Source organism: Delphinapterus leucas, chromosome 10 (assembly GCF_059928025.1).
Source record: "Delphinapterus leucas isolate spDelLeu-1000000601 "Yukka" chromosome 10, BTC_Dleu_Yukka2, whole genome shotgun sequence".
Taxonomy (NCBI): domain Eukaryota; kingdom Metazoa; phylum Chordata; class Mammalia; order Artiodactyla; family Monodontidae; genus Delphinapterus; species Delphinapterus leucas.
Genome location: NC_143138.1, coordinates 5,910,100 through 5,929,660, shown reverse-complemented (window position 1 = coordinate 5,929,660; position 19,561 = coordinate 5,910,100). Strand labels below are relative to the sequence as shown.

Below are 19,561 nucleotides of genomic sequence, written 5' to 3'. Positions count from 1 at the left end.
CCCCTTCCCTCACTCTGCTCCCAAAATGCTGGTGGCCATGCCAGTGCTCTCAATGCAGGAGTTTTGTTGGTGATGGAGTCTTTTTTCAGATTTGATGGAAAAATATTAGGGATAAAGACAGTAGGGCCAATAAAGAAATAAGGGAAAGTATTAATCAAGGAAATCCAAGAACTGTGCAAGAAAAAAAAAAACATAACCACAATATACAGTAGGCTCAGCAGTGAGCAATATTCACAGAGTTCATAATCATGAACAGTGTAAAAACAATGGTGATTATAACCTTGCTGGGAAGACAAGGAGAGTGAGGTGTGAAAGACGGTGTAAGGGAGCTGAGGCTTCAGCTACATCCACAGGATGGAAATGGAGGGTCTGAAACTGGTAGATGAATAAATAACAATATAAGCTGATTTAGAAATGTGGAAATAGAAACCAAAGAAATAGTTAAAAGAATTAAATGTGGCTAATTGCTCAGGGATGGGAAACATGGGAGGCAGGCAGTAAAGGTTAAAGGTGGGGTAAGGATATTTCTGTCATGACTTTGGATTTAATAATTATAAGCCGTCTAGTATCTTTAAAATTATATGCGAAAATGTAGCTAAAAATAAGATGTGAAATCTCATGAGACCAGTAGGCTCCAGCTTCCTACTTTGCATTTGGATGAATCTGTGAGCCTAAGGATGGCTTGGCCATGGGAGATGGGAAGGGCAGGGACTTGGAAATGCCAGTCCTCTCCCCAGGATCTCTGTCCTTCCCTGCTCTCCACCCACACCGGCCTTTCATTCCTGGAACACTTGGGACTTCTTCCCATCATATTCCCCATATCAGGGGTTTTGCACCAACTGTCCTGTCTCCTCAGTATATTCTCTTCTGTCCCTCTTTTTTCTCCCTCCTTCCCACTCTTTCTTCAGCTCTCAGATCCTAATACCTCCCTCATGGAACCTTCAGTCAGACGCCCTTCTGTCAACTCCCATGTAACCCTGAACTGCTCTTCTGAAGCCAACTTCACAGTGCTTTGATCCTTTGATTCATGTCTTTCTCCCCCACTTAGTTTAAGAGCAGCAGGGTGTCTACATTTTTTTTCTTTCCTCCTAATCCTAATACTAGCACAGTAGCTGCCCATAAAATGCACTCCAAAAGGTGCTGAATGAAAGAATAAGTGAATGGATGAACAAAAAACCCCAAAAAACATGGAACGAATGAGGCTGACACTCTTTTAATGGAGAAGCCTGATACTCCCAAAGTTGTGTAAATCCAGAAAGAACTTTCCTATGGAAGTTTATGCTTCTCCAGCCTTGAAGATCACATGCGATAGTACCTAGAGTGAAAAGAGAAGCTATTTCCTTGGCTCTGTGGTTAAGAAATGCCCCGTATGAACTCCTTTACACTATTGATGGGAATGTAAACAGCCATTAAGGAAAACAGGATGGTTCTTCAAAAAATTAAAAATAGAACTACCATATGATCCAGCAACACCACTTCTGGTATATATCCAAAGGAAATGAAATCACCCTCCCAAAGAGACATCTGCACTGCTATGTTTATTGCAACATTATTCATTGTAGCCGAGATATGGAAACAACCTAAGTGTTCCTCAGTGAATGAATAAAAAAGATGATGTATATATACAATGGAAATCTATTCAGCCTTTAAAGGGAAGGAAATGAAGCCATTGTGACAACATGGATGAACCTGGAGGGCATTATGCTAAGTGAGATCATCTGGACAGAGAAAGACAAACATTATATGATCTTATTTATACATGGAATTGTAAAAAAAGAAAAAAGTCAAACTCATGGAAGCAGAAAGTAGAATGGTGGTTACTAGGGGCTGGGGGTAGATGGGGGAAAAATGGGAGATATTGGTCAAAAGCTAGAAACTTTCAGTTATAAGATGAATAAGTTCTGGAGACATAATGTACAGCATGGTTACTGTGATGGTTAATGTTATGTGTCAAGTTGACTGGGCTAAAGGATGCCCAGAGAGCTGGTAAACATTATTTCTGGGTGTGTCTATGGGGGTGTTTCTGGAAGAGATGAGCATTTGATTCAGTGGACTGAGTGAAGAGATCCACCCTACCTACTTGGGCATCATCCAGTTCATTGGAACAAAAAGGTGAAGGAAACACAAACTCACTCTCTCTCTTCTTGAGCTGGGACGTCCATCTTCTTCTGCCCTTGCAGCACCTGGTTCTTGGGCCTTTGGGCTCCAGGACTTATACCATCAGCTCCCGCTTTGTACACTTTTAATGTATGCAATTTTTATTTGTCAATCAAATTAGATATCAATAAAACTGGGAAAAAAAGAAATGCCCCTTATATACTCAGTATCCATCCTTAATGGCAAATCATCAACAGCACTCCATCATAGCTCAAGAGACACATAATAAGCAGCAAGAAATATTTAATGATTTCTTGACTGATAGTAGCTTGGAAACTGGTATTCAAATCTGTCTTAAGGTAAACCTCGTAACATGCAGGAGATGTATTTTATGTCTCCTGTGATGATTATACCTGACAATAAGTCCCAAAATATTCATGAGAATAAATCACCAATTTAGAGAAAGATGATTTCTGTAGGACCTTATGGGATTCAGAGGTTAATTTCACTGCGTGTTCAGATTTCAATGAACACAGATGGTTTTCCAGTTTTCCAACAACAAAGCCAAGTCCAACTGACTTCTTTCTCTGGGGTAGAAGGTAGTGTTGAAGTTCACCATTCTTCTGCTTAAATCCTGAAGTTCGCGACTTTGATCTTTTAAACTACACCACTGCTTTCAGCTCAGGCTGGAACTTGTTTTGAAGCTTCTGACTACGTAAACAGAGCCGGCTGTTGGTCACAAAGTTACTCAGATGTCTAAGACGGCTCTAGAAGAGCTAGCTGCCGAGAGCAGATGTTCTATCAGATCAGATTGTATCAATGCCATATAGACATGCTTCCTTCAAAATCTCTTTCATGTTGCTAGGTCATACAGCGAAGGAACTGTGGGGAAAACCTCTGGGCATATAAACAGTATGCATATATTTGTGTCATGACAATACTCAAGTCTACTCTTGAGATGAAATCTGGGAGCAACATGCTGTTATGCGTCCCCTCAGTTTAAGCCTTGACTATTTGAACATCTGACTAAATGAGAATGCTGGTGAAGGATAACTCTTGTCTTCTAAGAGACCTTTGGACTCTGACACTGTACTTACCCACTTTTACCCAATAACATTTTGTTATTCAAATTTCTTCAAGTATCATATTTAAAAAATACACTCTTCTAATACCCAATCAAGCTATGTTTCCACTTGGGGATTTTTTTACCCTTCAATATACGACAGATATAAATGGTCCGAGTTTATTTTTCCCATCTGCTCTGCATTCAGGAATCTGCCATAGTACTTAGAAGCACGGAAGTTCAGTTTGCATTGTTTACACTCGCTGCCCACCAGGCTATAACACAAATTCAGCTGAGACCTACTATGTAGCTTTGGTGTCACTGAAAGGACCCAGGACCCCTAGTTACTAGATAGTTACACAAAATTCTCTGACTGGACCAGTATTTCATTGCAAGTTTTCTTTATATTACAGTCCCACTCTCTTCTTCAGTTTGAAATTACCTCTGTCTACCACCAAACAATATTCTACTGCAGGAGAAAATGGGAAAAGCCCCTCACATTAAGGTTATTTCTTTCCTAAAGTGCAAAAGTTTGGGTATATTTTGAGGAAGCATGAAATATTTTGGAACAGTAAAGACACAGGTTTTGAAGGCAGATCCATCTGGATTTCAGACCTGGCTCTGAGCTTCAACAACATGACTAACCCTTATGAACGCTGAGGATGTTACCTACTTCATAAATTTGAGGTCGTAAATCCAATGAGATACTTACCATCATCGCCCAAATGTAAGACATGAATGAACATAAGATATATCTCAACTTTACCAGAAAAAGATTTTAGGGAAAAGAAAAGTCATTTCACAATGCACGTCCTGAAATTGATTTTGATGTGGTTTTGAAAAGGGGGTTGTGACATACTAATGTTAACGTGTTTGAATCACATACTAAAATCCAGTCAGAAATCAGGTCTTTCTTTTTTCTGATCCCATGTTTTTAATCTCTTCTTGTAGGCGTGGCACATGCCACAGATGCCAAAGTTCTAGCCGCTAATGGTTTTCCCTGTCTTCCTTAGTAGAAGAAACTCTGGCTTTTAGCTAGGCACCTGTTCACCCAGATGAAGGATTCGCTCCCTTATTGTTCTCTTGCCAGGCATGAAAGTGGCAGTGTGGGTAACAGCTGCTAGGAAGGTCCTTAAAAGATAGCTGGCTTGTGTCCTTCACTGCTTTTGTCTTCCTCCCTTATTTTTCCTGGTGGACAAAATGTGGTTGCATTGGCTGGAGTTCAGGAAGCCTTCCTAGAAAAAGGGACATCAGGCCAAGGACAGTGGATCACTGAGAGCCAGCGAGCTGCATCCCTGACAATTACGGAGCTACTGTGTACCAGGGTGTCCTGTCCATACCAGGGATCCTCCCCTTGGGTCTGGGCAGGATCTGTGCTGAACCTTGCACTCCTCTCTGGCAACACTCCTTCTGAGACCCTGAGCTGCCACGGAAGGAGTCCTGAGACCAACCCCCTCACTGGAGAGGCCACGGCAGGCATGCTGTTCAAATAGCCTCCATTCAGTCCAGTCTTCCGACCATCCCTGCTGTACTAATTTCCTATGGCTGCTGTACCAAACCTGGTACTTCTTATCGTGCTGGAGGTCAGGAGTCCAACATCAGGCCAAAATCAAGGTGTTGGCAGGGCCTCGCTCCCTCCAGTGGCTCTAGAGGCAAACCTGTTTCCCTGCCTTTTCCAGAGCTGTATTCCCCCCAAATCCTTGATTCATGGTCGTTTCCCTCCAGCTCCAAAGCCAGACTCATGGGACCTGTTTCCATTCTCGTGAAGCCTTGTTCTAGAGTCAATCTCCCTGCCTCTCATAAGGACAGTTCTGATTACATTTAGGGCCCACCTGAGTAATCCAGGCTAATCCCCCCATCTGACAAGTCTCGATTTAATCACATCTGCAAAGTGCCTTTTGCCATGTAAGGTGACATTCATGGGTCTCAAGGATTAGAACCTGGATGTCTTGGGGGCCATGGCTCAGCGCACAGCTCCTATCAAGGAATCTGTCCTGGATCCTCCAGACCAGCCCATCGGGTAACTGAATACAATGCCAGATGACCACAATTGATGCCCAGTGGGACAGAAGAGTCATCCATGGAACCCTGCTGGAATTCCTGGCCCACAAAATCATGAACTGTAATAAAATGGTGGTTGTTTTCCGCAACTGACGTTTTAGGGTAATTTGTTACATAGCAACAGGTAACCCAGAAGGAACAAGTACTGAAATATTTGGGTTGGCCTGGTCCACTCTGCCCACAGGCTCCTCTTGCAACAGACACAGGTCTTGGAGATAGCTGTCGGGTCAAGAATGCTTTGAAGATTACCCCAGTTGCCTCCATCATCACTGTTTGAGGTGAAGGAAAACAGCACTCCTCTTCTGTTAAAGGAATTGGTTCTGAGTGGATGAAAACCACTCTGGAGCATCTTTCCCCATTTCCTCAGACTCTTTTCACCTTCTTCTTTTCCCCACCTTTCCCCCAAAGTCTGAAGTAGAGGCATCCTCTGAGAGTAAAGTAGGAATCACGGTCTAAGGAGAAGTATCTCTGCTTCCTTCCCCCTCACTTTAATCCCTGTCTTCACGAGCAATCACTAGCTTACCATGTACCTGTCTGAGAGGCACCGCCATACAGCTGTCCTTACCACTCCAAGCTCCAGTGGCTCCCTGTTCTTCTGACCTGGAAGAGCGTGCGAGGGTGTTTTTAATATTCTAGAAGATGAGTTGTCCTAATAGCTTTTGCCTTTACTCTGTCTCGGTGGGAACAGGACTTGCTTTCTAATTTTCTTGTTTGGAAGATTGAAATCCTGGATGCTAGCTCTTAAACACGCAGTGTTCCTAAATACTCTGCAACAGTTGAGAGTCTGTTTAAAATTACAAAGGATTTTACAGAGGACTTACCGAGTTTGTTTATTCAAGTTACTCAGGACACTTTGTTCCCTGTAAGCACTTCAGTTCTTCAGGAGCACTGATTGTATATTTACTGAGAGAGACACTCATGTCCCCAGGGAGGTGGGTGAAGAGGGGACATCGAAACAGAAACAGGATGTCACCGCAGCCTAACCCAGGCCACCCTAGAAGTTCTTCTTGTCCTGGTACTCAAGGTAATCCCCCCTTCCCACTTCAGATTTACAGCTGACAGAGCTTATGTCCTACCAAAGTATTTGCATTTCATTAGGTGATTTCTGAAAACTTTCAAGAAAATGAACAGTATTTGCTAGTAAACCTGGTGGAGAGGTGGAGGTATTTGGAGGATAGGCAGAAAACAGTACTGTTTGCTGAATGAATGGATGGATGGAGACCCCCATTCTCAGCAGGTTGGCCTTATTCATTCTGACCATATATCTTCAGTCTTAAATCTACCTAGCAACTTTCAAGGTGAAAGGTTGGAATCAGACCCCCAAAGTCATTTTGAATAGTAAGTTTTTGCCATCTTTTTTCCCTTCTCAAAGTAATATTTGTTGAGGTCATAAGGATATTGAGAGTCAAAGATGATTCCCTTTTTACCCACTTTAAGCATTACTCCATTCTGTTTAATGCAAATATTCTGAGCACGTAATATGTCACCATCACAGAGCTAAGTGCTAGATCTGGGGGGATGGTGGGAACAAGGCTAGGATGATCAAGCATCCTGGTCTTCCTGGGGCACAGGACTTGGAATTGTAAAAACAGAGAAGTTCTGGAGCAACCAGACAAGTGGGTCGCCCCTCCGCCATTCCGGAGTTGTGGTCAAAACATGGAAAGTGATAGTAAATGTGGAATCGCACCAGTGAGACGTGCTGTCAAAGAAAAGGAGAAAGGTGCTCTAGTTTGATTTTTTTTTTAATTTATTTTTTTTTTTTGCTGTACGCGAGCCTCTCACTGTTGTGGCCTCTCCCGTTGCAGAGCACAGGCTCCGGACGCGCAGGCTCAGCAGCCATGGCTCACGGGCCCAGCCGCTCCGCGGCATGTGGGATCTTCCCGGACCGGGGCACGAACCCGTGTCCCCTGCATCGGCAGGCGGACTCTTAACCACTGCGCCACCAGGGAAGCCCAGGTGCTCTAGTTTGATGGTGAGCAGAGTTTTCCCCAAAGAGACACTAAAGTTAACTAGAAGAATCAGTACAAGTTAGCTCAAAAAGCAAGAGGAAAAGCATTCTAACATGTGAAGCCTTGATGCTGGAGAAAGCATGGTGCACACAGGCTCCATCTGCTGTGACCAGAGTCGAGAAAAGGAAGGAGAGATTTCTTCATGGCAGAGATGCTCCAAAGCCATCTTGTGAAAGGCTTTGTAGATGATATTACAGATTCTAGATCTTTAAGAAAAACCATAAAGTTCTCACACCATCAGGTTGTGCTAAAGGCCTCTGCTGCCAACTGTTCATTCTTTCTGAGGACACCTACTCAGTACTGGACCTGAACCAAAACCCGTCTCAGGCACAGAGAAGTAAACTGCCGGGCACTGATAAAGTTGGACGTACACAGAAGGAAGTCAGCGTTAAGTAACTAGTGATGGATATGTGTGATCTGCTCATACAGACTTACAGCTGCTGGAAAACATCCTGGACTCCATCCGACTCACGCCCAGTCATGTAAGGATGCCCGAAATCTTGCCCCGGAGCAGCTCATTGTAACCCAGGCATGTTTACTCTGCCCTTTGGAACCCCCTCTGGTGGATGAGTTTCTCACGTTCTCATCCTCTCCAAGCCTGTTAATTTAACAGAAGCCTGGCTTTTCCTGGGTCACTTTCTCAAAGTGACCACAGAATTAGCCCCACCCAGGAGCTCGTCAAAGAAACAAACCCTGTGGCCCCTCCCAGACCTACTGACTCAGAATCTCTCTCGGGTGGGTCCATCACCCTGTGTTTGAAGAGGCCCTCCTGTGGTTCTGACACGCACTCCTGTTTGAAGCCATCGTCCTGTGCAAAGGTTGGACAGCTGGCTCCGGGGGGAGGGGCAGGCACTGCTCTCTCCTCGGCCCACAGACCATGGAAAGAAGGGGCTACTCCACGTCTAGAATCCCTTTGCCAAGACCCTTCATTTTGACCTGCTCTTACCAAGAGCCAGAATTTCCTCTAGCCCTTCCCTCCTCACTCTACCTGCCTTTCTTCTTTCCAGTTTCCCGTTAATGTCATTTCATTTTCTCTGCTTTGTTTCCAGATGGCTGAGCTTTATTGCACAGAGTCATACAAGCATCATTTAATCAGAAGTGGGCCCTCTGAACCCAGAGCATTCCTGCCTCTCTCCTTCCTCCCTTTCTCCCTCCCTCCCTCCCTTTCCTTCCCTCCCTCCTTCCTTCTTTTACTCCTTCCTTCTTCTTTCCCTCCTTCCTTCCTTCCTCCCCTCCATCCCTTCCTTCCTTATCCATCTTGGTTGACTCCTTATAGAAGTCTTCCCAGCAGTTCTTTCGTCCTCAAGCACCCAAACCACCTGTAAATGTCTGGCTGCTTCCCTCCCACACCCAGGAGACCTCTAGCGGCTCACTTCTTCCAGTGAGGTCCTCAGGCCGCCTGCCTCAGAATCGCATGGGAAGTTTGCTGAAGACAAAGGTTCCTCATCCAAAACACTGTAAGCCCAATTCCTCCTCAAAAGAGTCCTTTAAATGTTTGAAGACAATCTTCGTGTCCTCTCCAAGGCTAATTTTCACCAATGATGTCAGTCACTTTTCTCACATACTAAATACCTCACGACTTACGTAATCCTTGCATCGCATGCTCCCCAATAGTTTCTGGGTTTTCATTCTCCCTTTTAAAATGTGCTGGCCATCATTGCAAAGTTAATATTTCAGTGTTACTTCTAGCTTTCCCTGAATAAAGTGTTACCCAGGGTGAGGGCTTTTTTTTTTTTTTCCCTCGATTCTATCACAGGAAATGTACCAATTTCTCAGTTTCTTAGTTACCAAATGCAGCCAATCACCTTAATTGATTGGGGAACTTTAGAAAAATGTATACATTCAGGGGCCTCACCCCACTGACTCAGAGCTTTCAGGGAGTGGGACTCAAGAGGCTGGGGTTTTCTAAAGTTCTCTAGGCAATTCTGTCAATCAGCCAGCTCCAGTTGTACCTCTGTCCTAGACCTTCTGAAAAACTTCTGACTTTGAACTCTGAAAACTGCCTCCATCTCAAATAATCAATTGTTCATTCAAGGATGACAAGGGGAAAAGGTGCTAAATGAGCGTGGGAACTTTGCTTGATACAGAACCTAAAACGGAATTTTTTTTTCAAACAAAAGATATTTATTTCTGACAGTTCTGAGAGCGGTAAAGTTCAAGATCAAGGGTCCTGCAGATGTGGTATCTGGTAAGGACTCTCCTCTCAGCCGGCAGACGGCCTCCCTGCTGTGTGCTCACGGGGCCTTTCCTCTTTTAAAAACAGTATTTTTTGTTTCATCTATCCAGGTCATAGAATTTGGAACCCTGTGGTATTTTTGATGTATGATTTCAAATAGAAATATTAGGCAAACATGAATTTATTAATCCATCTTATTTAAATGGCACCGAAAATTGTCTAAAATAACGTTGGGACCTTAAAAAAAAAAAGCAAAAAAAACCTTTGGCTTGAAATTATTTTTAAAAATCTATCCACAAGAGTACAACATGGCGATGCGCAACAAGGCGGCGCTGCCGCAGATCCCGGACAGCCGGCGCGAGCAGGCGGGGCTCGGGAAGCGGAAGCAGGAACTGGCGCAAACGCTGGCCAACTTGGAGAGCCAGATCTATGCTTTTGAAGGAAGCTACCTGGAAGACACTCAGATGTATGGCAACACTATTCGTGGCTGGGATCAGTACCTGACGAACCAAAATACTCCAATAGCAAAAAACGATAGAAGGAGCGGCTCTTCAGTAAACCCTCAGTTACAACCCTCAGTTACAGCAAGTGCATTGGCAGGAGTTCAGGATCAGCTCATTGAAAAGAGGGAGCCAGGAAGTGGGACGGAAAGTGATACTTCTCCAGACTTCCACAATCAGGAAAACGAGCCCAGCCAGGAGCATCCTGAGGATCTGATGGATCTGTGCAGGGAGTGAAACCTCGGAAGGCTGCTTCTTCTACTTCCTCAGGGAGTCATCATAGCAGCCATAAAAAAAGAAAGAATAAAAACCGGCACAGGATGGATCTGAAGTTAAACAGAAAACCACGAGCTGATTATTAGAAGACTCATTAGTGCAGAAGCGTCCAGGCTATAGAGCCCTGCTTCCGTCCGCCGACCTCACAAAGGTAAACACCCCTCACCTGGCTGCGTGGCCATCCACCTCTGCTTTCCCAGACCCGGTGCCTGTGGCTCTGAGTAGTTTGTTCTGAAATGTGGTGACAAACAAGTCATTTCTGTACGACCATATCGGAGCATTTACTCTGTGTCATTTTCAGTAACAGAATTGCAGGAAAACCCAAGACATTGTCATAATCCCAGCAAGTTGCTAACTGTGCATTTCTCCCTTCTTGGAATGAATGTCTCCGCCCTCCAACTGGCTGGCACCAGCTTTATCTGCGATGTGCATTGAGAAATGTTCTCTAGGTTTGTTTTATGCTGAACGTAGAAGAGGTCACATTTCAGAGGGAGGCTGTAAATATCTGGCGTTTTCTTATTTTGTTTGTGTTTTATCATTTTTCTGTTATTGTTTTTACCATCTTATTTTCTTTGGGGACTTTTTGCAATGCCATTGTAGAGCTCATACCTTCCTGCTGACGTATCTGATAAGCTGTTTCATGCGGTTGCCACTATTCTTAACTGAAAATAATTTGGTTTACCATAAATAAAATGGGAACTTGGCTTTTGGGGTTTTTTGCAGAGGGAAGGTAAAGAGTGTTTATTTAATAATTACCTATCTTAAATCTTTTTGAGTTAGAAGCAGTTTCATGTTCAAGGAACAGGAAAAGCTGAAAAACATACGTTTAAATCAATCCTTCTGAAATAGGTATTTTTATTCTTTTGTATAAATAAAATTTCACAGGCTTTGACTTCCCATCCTTCACTTTTAAACTTGAGATTGTTTTTTCACTTACTTATTCATATCACACCTTATGGAAATTTCTTTTTCCACCTTTTCTCTCTTTGATGGTATTTGCCTGATTAAATATTGCTCTAAAAATCACTAAGGCAAATGGAAAGGCTCTAAATTGTACCCAAAGCTGATAACACCTGGAGTCCTTGAGCAGAGTGAATGACAGGATCACCGAGAGGCCACGATGCCCAGCAGATGCCCCTTCTTTTCAGGGTGAATGGGCTGAGGGACCTGTTGATGGTAGTTACCTGCCTCTGGAGCAGTGGCCATCTACCTTGGCTGCACATTGGAATCACCTGGGATGTTTAAAAAAATACCAATGCCTGGGTCCCACTCCCCAAGACTCTGACTCGGGTACGGCCTAGTATTGGGGATATTCTTTCAAAGAGTCCCTGGCATTCTGATAAGAAACCAAGTTGAGAACCACTGCATTAGGAGACTGGATTGTTCGATTTAATTCCTGTGTCATGAATCAGTCTAAGAGATAAGATGTGGGGCCTCACCTTTCCTGTGACTCTATTTATTCACAGTCCTTTACTTATGTCCGTATCTTTGTTAGAAAAAATATGTTCCATTTGTGGCAATATCGGTAGAGCTGAAATATGGATGGCGTCTCTTATCAAAACACGTCTACCTTGTCAGATATGCAAAAGCTTTCTCTTGTTCTCAAATAAACTTTAAAAAATATATATCTATGAGATTTTTCCATGGGAAAAAAAATTTTTTAGCCTCTCATGATTGACACTTTATTGCAAATCATGATATTTATTTGCTAAATTACTGTTATTGCAAAGTTCTTATAGGATATTGAATAAGTCAGACTCCTTCACAGGCTCTTCCCTGGTGGTCCAGTGGTTAAGACTTCACTTTCCATTGCAGGGGGTGCAGGTTTGATCTCTGGTCGGGGAGCTAAGATCCCACATGCCTTGCGGCCAAAGAGCCAAAACATAAAACAGAAGCAATATTGTAACAAATTCAATAAAGACTTTAAAAGTGGTCCACATCAAACAAACAAACAAAAACTCCCTTAAAAACTGGAAGGCTTGAACCCTCCTTCCTCTCATGAAACTTGTCATGCTTCATAAAAAGCTTAAAAAGCTTATAACAGGGGTAATTTGGACCAAAGTTCAAAACTGAAACATGCAAAGTTAGCCTTTCCAGTCACATTCCTGTGTACGGAACCCAACTTCCCCCAGGACCCCGTGTCTAGAAGCATCATGTAGCCTCTCTTATCATGCTCCATGTCTAACCACTCCCAATGTAATTAGGACTCAGCCTCTGTGTCTTTGCCTTATTACTTCCAGATTCAGAGTCCCAGGCAGTAAGTAGCATGAAAATTACTTTCTTAAAGTCTGTCCATAGCATAGACCCATTTCTCCTTGCTGCCCCTGGCAAAGTATAACTGTAAATCCAGAAATAACACAAGAGGCAAGCAGAGGAGAACTCTGAAAGGGGCTGAGATAAAAGCCACCTGGTTTGGGGTCCCACGACTGGGGGGACAGCATAAAGGCAGGGTGTCTCATGTCCCTCCGCCAGCAGGGAAAGGCAGTCCAGGCCCAGCGTTTCTCTACCCCAACCTAGTAAGAGAAGGCAGGTCAGCTGGCTCAGTCCTCCCCTGCGATGATCAGGAGGCCCATGTAACAATAGGAGGCAAACCAACACCATCCATCAGGAGGCTGGATCTGAAGCCCCAGTAACTCTAAGCCCCTGGGAGAGATGTTCCCCTTGAGAACAGGTCAGAAGACTCCTCTTTCCTCCCCCTGCTGAGAAATTCCACAGCTCCCAGCCACAGGGAAGATCTCACCCCACCCCAGAGGAGATTCACCTCAATAAGCTTCTCCGGGGATACTGAGGTGGCCAGTCTATGGCTTGACTGGGGAGAACCAAACTTCAGAGACCCTCACTCTTGGGTGTGAAGTGCCTGCCCCACCCCACCCCCGTGAGTCCTACAAGCCTTACTAACTCTCCCTGGGGCCATGCAATAAAGTGTAGCCATCTCAAAAGCTCTATAGCCTTGTGCTTTTTTTCTTATTTTCCTGAGAATTACCAGCATCCATCCTCCTAACAGCCCAACAGTGACCTTAGACTGTATTAGAAGATACTTTCTTGTTATCTGAGCTCTGAATCATTTCTCCAAAACTAGGTGCTGATACAGCAGAAGCCTGATACCATGGTTGTATCATGTTGCCAGTGTTGCCAGGTGGTTAGAAAATTATATGTCACAGCGAACAAAAGAAAGTGTTTGCTATCGCTCTCCCACGATCTCTTTCTCCAAATTTATTTCCACATTTTAAAAACTTAGAGCTAAAGAATTTATGACTCATCTCTGAGAATGTTGACAAAATATTGATCTGACAAGAGCAGTTGTTCGTGCAAGTTACTTTGGTGACAGTGGAGGTCTTGGACTGAATCTTGACCTTGTCCTAAACGGTTGCTAGGTTTTTTGGAGAAGCCCTGTCTTGGATCCATGTCTGCCTCCTAAAACCGTAAATTCACAGAGAGTTCTCGATTAATCCAACCCATTTTTATGTTCATTCATCAGTTTTAGGAACAAGGTGAGTGAAAAAGTGCTACAGAACCATCTTATGGACCCCAAAGTGAGTCTGTCAAATTCTTTCAGGTTCCCATTTCTCACGGTACAAATTACTGTTTCCTGTCTCCCCAAAAGTGGGGGAGGGAAGGCTGTAGTTGATAAACCCCCTTTCCAGGACCACACAGTGTCAGATAGAGGGAGGCTTGGAAATAGCTTTTTCCGGACTCGATGAGGCTTGTTTTGTCTGGCAAATGAATTATGTAAACCTTATCCACCAGAAACTGTTTCAAGTCAATTAATGGTTGTAATTACTTAAGATTTCTTTTTAATGAATATGGTTCTCCAGGGATTCGATGATATCCTGTCATCTGTGAGGCCTGATAAATGAAATGTGATTTGTGGCTGACTGCAAACTGAACCCTCGCACTTGAGCCATGCCTGCTTCCCATGTGCTCATTAAATGAAAGAAATGCCCTTGATGGAGGCAGGGACAGTCATTAGAAAGTGTTCCCGGTTAGCTGGCAAGCGAGGAGCTGAAGGGCTGCCCTCACCCTTCTACCTCTCCTCCTCGCCTCCATCCCTTTGGAAGGGAATTAACCTAGCCTGTGACCTCGGAGAAGCTGCACGTTATCATCATCACGAACCTCACCGTTCCTGTCTCCATTAGGTTCAATAAATTGAGATCTCAAACGGCGATTTGGGGATGATACTGAACGCTCATATAGAAAGTGCAGGAATTATTTTCCCAGCCGCGGCTCTCTCTCCGCTAGTACTCTGCTCATCTTTAAGGATGCATCTCTCCAAGAGTTGATAAAGTACGGTGACTTCTTTCAAACATGGACACCCCATTTCCAAGTGATGACTAAACCATACACGGCTACAGATAAGAGAATCTAAAATGGCACAACAAAGTACTGGAAACCAGTCCCCGTAGGGGCACCATCTATACTAGCAAACAAAACTCTGCAATAAAACACCATTTTTAAACATCTGTTGCCTTCAGTGGATTTATTTTTGCCCAGCAAATCGTTTTGTCTACCCCAGTAAAACAATATTTTTCCAGGACATTTCTACTTGGTAACCTTTATAATCATAAAGCAGTTTCTAGCCAAATTTTTCAGAAAAGATTAAAATAAATGAACTTTGGGCTTCCCTGGCGGCACAGTGGTTGGGAGTCCGCCTGCCGATGCAGGGGACACGGGTTCGTGCCCCGGTCTGGGAAGATCCCACATGCCGCGGAGCGGCTGGGCCTTGTGAGCCATGGCTGCTGAGCCTGTGCATCTGGAGCCTGTGCTCTGCAACGGGAGGGGCCACAGCAGTGAGAGGCCTGCGTACCGCAAAAATAAAATAAAATAAAATAAAATAAGTGAACTTTGGTGAACCCATGAACCTCATGGGTCTCTCTTCTGAACCCCCCTTTGACTGACAATTAAGTATCTGGTAGATCAAGTTCCTCTCATTTCACTTATTTTCAAAATTTTTTTCTGGGAATTCTCTCCCATTTATTTTTCTGAATCATCATACATTTCAGAATCACCTTATCCAACAGGCAGAGTTAATCTTGTTGGAATTTTTATGAGTATTGCATTAAACCTACCAATTAATTTGAGAAAATTGACATACATATTTTAAATACCCAGTCTCTCCATCTAGCAATTCTGTGTGTTTTTCCTCTAATTGGTCAAAGCTGACTTTCTTCAACATATAAATTTTAATTCTCTTTAAGTAGATCCTAAACGTTTCGGGTTCAAAAATTTCAAGGTATTTATTAGAGATATTAAAAGATCCACTTTTCAGTATATTTTCTAATGGGTAGTTACTTATATTCAGGAATGTACTGGGTTTTTTTAGTTCTTATGTTAACCAGGAAGTCAAATTTATAGTTGTCCCATCCAAGTATACTCTTTGCTTTTTCTTGGTCACATGGCTACCCGGATTTGCCAACCTCCCTGGCAGCTGTGCGTAGGCTGGTGACCATGTTTGGTCCATGGGATGTGAATGGAAGTGATATGTGCAACTTCCAGATCACCTCCAGAAAAAGCTTTGCATTTTTCTCCTGGAACACAGACTCAATGAGCCATCTTTAACCAGGAAGAAGTAAACAATATTATAAAGCAGGAGTGAACAAACTATGGCCTGTGAGCCAAACCTGACTTGTGGCCTGATTTTCATATAGTCCATGAGTTAAGAATGGTTTAAAATTTTTTTTTGTTGTTGTTGTTGTTTTTGTTTTTGTGGAACGTGGGCCCCTCACTGTTGTGGCCTCTCCCGTTGTGGAGCACAGCCTCCGGACGCACAGGCTCAGAGGCCATGGCTCACGGGCCCAGCCGCTCCACGGCATGTGGGATCCTTCCGGACCGGGGCACGAACCCGTGTCCCCTGCATCGGCAGGCGGACTCTCAACCACTGCGCCACCAGGGAAGCCCGGTTTTAAATTTTTTAATGGTTGTAAAAAGAAAGAAAGAGAGGAGGAGGAGAAGAAGAGAGGGAAGGAAGGAGAAAAACATGACAGAGACCTCACGTGCACTCAAAACCTAAAACATTTACCTTCCAGCCCATTACAGAGGATGCTTACCAGTGCCTGTTCTCAAGGACTAATGGGTACAGGATAGAAGGACCCTGGGTCTCTTAATCACAGGAGCCAAGCAGGTTTGCCTTTTTTTTTGGTCACACCACACGGCTTGCAGTATCTTAGTTCCCGACCAGGGATCGAACCCGTGCCCCCTGCAGTGGAAGCGCAGAGTCCTGACCACTGGACTTCCAGGGAAGTCCCAGTTCTGCTATTCTTGACCAATGATCCTTGGACTGTTGTAAGAGGCGTTCTATCTTATTTAATCTATTATATTTGGGGTCTCTTTGTTACAAGAGCCATTAATCTAATTAATCAATTCACTAACATTTTTAGTGTTAGAAGTTTTTCAGTCGCTCTCTTGCAATTTCTAGAAAGACAACCATGCCATCTACAAACAGCAGGGGTTTTTTTCTCAGTAACAAGCATATTACCTCTTGCATACTTTTTTCTTTTTGCCTTATTTTTAATAGCTGGAAGTTTCAGGACAACGTAAATTGATAGTGGCAATAGCATACATCCATGTTTTGTTCTTAATTTTAATGCAATGCCTCTAGCTCTTTACTGCCTCGTAAACTATTGCCTTTTGATTGTAGATATTTTTCATTATTTTAAGCATATTCAGAAGAAAAACTGTTCAGTGGTTTTACTCCTTTTTGATTTATCTTTTTTAAGTTTTGGCATCAAATTTACAGTATTTTTATAGAAGGAATTGAAAAGCTCCCCACCTATGCTTAAAAATGGCTTGTGTAGCATAGAAATGAGCTATGATTTGAAAGTCTGAAAAAAGTTATGTCAAAATAATCCAGCCCTAGAGCATTTTTAAATTCTTTAAAAAATTGTTAATTTCTTTCATGTTTATATTCAGCTATTTCTTGAGTTATGATCACTCATATTTTCCTTAAAATTATCTGGCCAAGGTTTTCAAATTATTACCATAAACAAGTGTGGCTTCTTCTTTAAATTATTATATTTCCTCAATATCTGATGTAATAATCACTTTCTTCTATTACTTTTTTCTTTTCTCATTTTTGTTTTATTGTTGTTATTGTTTACCAGAAATTCCAGACATTTGCCCATTTTTCATTTTTTCCAAAAAACAAATTCTTAGACTTATAACTAATTTTATTTTGTATGTGCTTTCTAGTAAATTTATTTTGCAAGTGTATTTATCTGTATAACTTTCTTATCTCTACTTTTCTTAGATATGGTTGTTAGATATTTTCTTACTTTTTTAATGAATTACTTAATTCTTATATTTCTTCTTTCTTTTTTAATGATGAAAATTTATAATGCTACAAATTTTAATCAGGGTGTATTAGTCACATCCTATAAGTTTTGAGACATACTCGTCTTCTTTATATTATTTTAAGATAATGTGTGTTCTGCTTTGGGTTTTCCTGAAAGCAGACCCTCAACAAGTACTTGGTATAGAAAGTTTTCTGAGATGTGATTCTGGGAAGCATATATGAGAAAGTAAGGATAGTAATATGGGGCCGGAATTAAAAAAAAAATTTAATTAATTAGTGGTTTAAAGCTACTAGAGAGTAGGGCTCCATCTCTGAGAAAATATTTATAACATGCCTTAGAAATGTCCCATTAAGGAAAGGGGAAGCTGGGGTATGTATCCATAGACACTCCTAGGGGTATTAAATCCTCAGGCTGCCATGCCTGTGAGCTAAGCACACTGGAGAAATCCTTCAAACAGAAAAACATGAAGCCACAGTAACTTAAGGTAGGAAACTACCACTCTTCATGGATACTGTGCATCTCCATTACGAGTGAACCTCGACAAGGGCTGAGGCCTGGGGAAGAGCATCAGTGGCAGCTGGTACCGTGTATAAATACAAATGTGCTTCCATTTTTGTTTAGGAATCTTTTTCCCACGTGGGTTGCTGGGTCTTAATTTTTTAAATGTGTATTCCTATGCTTTTAGATGTTAATACAAACACTCACTACATATTTAAATATGTATTCTCAGTTGTAATATGTAAGGTTTTTCTTTAAATGAAATTATTACATAATAATCTTTAGGAAACTTTACATTTCAGAACCATAAACACATTTTTGAAATGTGTCTTCCCATTTTAAGAAAAAAATCACACAAGCAGTGTGTGGCAATGAGAGAAGAGGCAAATTGAATTTTCCCTTTTTTAGCCAATTATTTGTCGATGTAAATCCTAATTCTCTCTTCACATGTGAAGCCTTTATTTGCATTGAGGTTCACGGCCATGTCTGTTAAAATTTGCAGAGTGTCTTGTTTTACTATGACGATTGTTGTAAAATAGATTGCTAATACCGTCCCTCAAAAATCTGTCCAAGATATTTTAGGTATCACGACACCAGTAACTCCAGCTGTTCATAGAGAAGGAAAGTCATCAGAATTGAGAGGAAAACTAGGAAAGAAAATAAACACCATGTTCCCAAAGTGCAGGAGCTCATGAAAACTTGTCTAGGCTGATCATCAGGAGTGTAAAATTTTTATTTCCTAGTTAATAAGCACCACCTGTGTTTATAAAAAGTCCCTGATGACTTGTTTTGTCTCTCGCAAAGAATATAAAGTGTCCTGAGGATGGATTCCAGAGAGAATACACATTATTAATATACTTCAAAATCCTTCCATATTGACTGATATAACCTTCATTATCCTCCTTCTGCTTCCCACTACAGACTTTCTTCTTCAATTTTTTTATTGAAATGGTATAATATAAAAGAAAATCATTGACTACATATAAATCAATTGTCTGTGACATGTTACAGGGGAAAAGAAAACATCAAGATTGCCAATAACAGGCACTCAGTCTCATAAAACTTGTAATCAACTTCCAAGCCAAGGCGTAAACTATAATATATTGCCACAAATGTATAACAATAACAAACTATTCGAATTGCACCTTCACATTCCCTGTCGTTAATAACAAATAAGCATGAAAAATGTTGACGCTCGTTCATTTTAATGGGTGTCTGCTTGTTTATCTGATGTGTCCTCTGGCATCATGGAATACACCCTCATCCTTGGAAGGGGATGAGGGGAGACGGCACCCATGCTGTGGATGAGAACTCCATCCACACGAAAATTCTAAGAGTAACTCGTTTTTTATCTCAGCTCAAACAAAGATTGTACCCAGTCTTTCTTTGGCCCTAAGTGAATATAAAAAAGCAGGTCCTCAATCTGATCTTTATTATCTGGACTCCTTCAGACATCTATTGCTGCATAAAATCACTCCACAGCAGTGGCTTGAAACAATAACCATCACTTATTTGGCTTATAAATCTGGGGGCCAACTGGGCTCAGCTAGGCCCTTCTCATTGGAGGTCTTTCATACAGTTGCAGCCCACCT

General features: G+C 42.3%; 1 pseudogene; it reads left to right on the top strand.

Annotated features, from left to right (window-relative positions):
- The first annotated feature begins 9,581 nt into the window (after positions 1–9,581).
- LOC111181267 (chromatin modification-related protein MEAF6 pseudogene) lies at positions 9,582–10,655 on the top strand (annotated as a pseudogene).
- The last annotated feature ends 8,906 nt before the right edge of the window (positions 10,656–19,561 follow it).